Source organism: Marmota marmota, unplaced genomic scaffold (assembly GCF_001458135.2).
Source record: "Marmota marmota marmota unplaced genomic scaffold, marMar, whole genome shotgun sequence".
Taxonomy (NCBI): domain Eukaryota; kingdom Metazoa; phylum Chordata; class Mammalia; order Rodentia; family Sciuridae; genus Marmota; species Marmota marmota.
Window position 1 is genome coordinate 1,133,462 of NW_026000196.1, and position 2,393 is coordinate 1,135,854.

The 2,393-nt window shown below is 43.6% G+C and overlaps 1 non-coding gene across 1 annotated transcript; it reads left to right on the top strand.

Annotated features, from left to right (window-relative positions):
• Nucleotides 1–106, top strand: LOC125612539. The gene has a single exon (XR_007342960.1). It is a non-coding gene; the product is annotated as a U6 spliceosomal RNA (small nuclear RNA).
• Nucleotides 107–2,393: the final 2,287 nt, after the last annotated feature.

Below are 2,393 nucleotides of genomic sequence, written 5' to 3' on the forward strand. Positions count from 1 at the left end.
GTGCTTGCTTCAGCAGCACTTATATTAAGTTGGAAGGATTCAGAGAAGATTAGCTTGGCTTTTGTGCAAAGACAACATTCATGCTTGTGAAGTTTCCATAGTTTTGAAAGACAACTATGATTTGGAAGGTTCATGGTGAAAGGGAAACCAAGATTCCCTTAGTTGTTCAACAGTTATTTGTAAACCATCATTTTCTGCTTCATGGTAGGTGCATGATAGGATATCATCCTTTTGTAATCACATCTAATAAACTCTTTATAGCCATTTCCTAAAGGCAAAAACAGGTTAGTGCAATGTAGAATTTTTCATTTTGTTAAAAACACACTCAAAGATACATGAAATTCGTGGCTCAGCAGACTAACTTATCATAAACTCCAAATAATCTTGTTATTGATTTTGCTACCATTCACCTCAGATTCTACCAAAGAAACATAAGTATTGGTGAGTCTTTGTGACTGAGTTGAAAAACATTAATGAGAAATTTTGGAAAATAATGCTGACAATATTTAATCTATCATGCAATTCCTCCAATTATGATGAAAAGACTTGAACTCCCTGAAATTAAAAAAACTACAGTGAAAAATTGATCAAGTTTTGGGGACCTAATGTAAAACCTGGGTAATGATGAATGTGTTAATTAATTTGGTTGGAATAATCATTACATGATGTATATGTCTATGAAATCATCACATCATACACATAGAATTTATGCAACTAATGTCAATAAAATCTTTGAAATTTTTAAAAAGAATACACAGACTGCCTTGGCTCACTGGTTTCTGAGTTTCTCAGTTCCCCTTCCAACCTGATAGATGGAACCTGGGGTTAGTCTCACATACCAACTCTGACAATGAGAATAGGTTCTCTGGAGCTCTGTGCTAACCAGTATTTGGAAAACATCCAGTTTCAGTGGAGAATGAATTTGAGGTGCCCCACATGTGTCCAGGAGCAGACCATGGGCCATGTTTTAGCTTGCCTAGCTCCAGTTCTTCCCTTTCTGATAGATCCAGATTCCTATAGCTTCTCCTGGCCTCCCAGGCTACCTGGCGTTGGGGCTGTGGGCTCTGTCTAGGGAGCTGAGTGACACAGGCTGACCCACCCAGAGCTCCACCCCAGATTCTTGGCACTGTACGTACCATGTTCTAGCTCACTACATGCAGACACATGAGCACCCTGCCTCCCTCCCATCCAGAGGGACAGAGGCGGTGCCTCCTGTGGCCATCTCCACTGCCCAGCAATTCTCTTTCTTCCTTGTCCCTGCATCGTCTCTGCACTGTGTTGTTGTTGGATGATGGGAACAAGGTTGAACATCTGCCAAACATCTGCTCATGTCTCCTGAATGTGCTCCCAACCAGATGGGCAGGAAGCAGCTCCACCCTTGAACTGATCTGCCAGGGCCTGGGGCTGCCACTCCAGGACATTGCCTGGTTTGCTTGTGGGGAAGGAGGGGGAAACCCTGAGCTGAGATCTGGTCTTTTACTTTAGAGATGGGAGAGGCCTCTGGGTTCTGCATCCTTCCCCTTCTTTCCCAGAAGGGGCAGTGCTGTGGGTTAGGGGCATCCAACAGAAGAGAGAGACCTGCCAGAGATGACTGGAGAGGTAACAGGAGAAGTTCAAAGTCCCTGAGAGACAAAGAGGGGAGTAAGTGGCCATTACTCCTGGAATGGATGTGGGAAGGAGACAAGGATGAGGGTGAACAGCTTATTTGGGAGGTAATAGGAAACAGGGAAGAAAGCAACCTCAGGAACAGGTGTCTGATCAAATAGGTAACATGGGGGGTGGGGCTGGGACTTCATTCCACTGGGGGAACTGAGTTGTAGGATTTTGAGACAGGGTCTTACTAAATTGCCCAGACTGACCTCCTGAATCGAAGTTGAGATTACAGGTGTGTGTCACAGCATTGGTTGGACAGCCCTGTTTGAAAGTGGCAAATAAAGGTTAATGATGGAGAGTAGTTGGGGGCATAGTCCTATTGGATAGTTCTCTTTCTCTTCCTTCTCCCATCCTTTACTCTCTCTTCTCCTATTATTGTTCCTTACCCACCTCTTCCCCTCTCTCTTCTGTCATCTTCTCCCGTCTCCCTCTCTCATTTCTTTTACGCTCTCCGTCTCTTTCCTTTCCTCCTCTCTGTGTTCCTTATATAGCCCAATCATCCCTTGTTTAAGAGATGAATTCATAAGGTGATTTTAGCCAGGTGTAGTTGTGCACACCTATAAACCCAGCAACTTGGGAGGCTAAGGTGAGAAAATTCCAAGTCTGAGGCCAGCCTGGGCAACTTTGTGAGATCCTGCCTCAAAATAAAAATATAGAAAGAAATAGAAAGTACTGGAGATGCAGTTCAGTTGTAAAGCACCCCTAGATTCAATCCATAGTACCAAAAAAAGAAAAAAAAA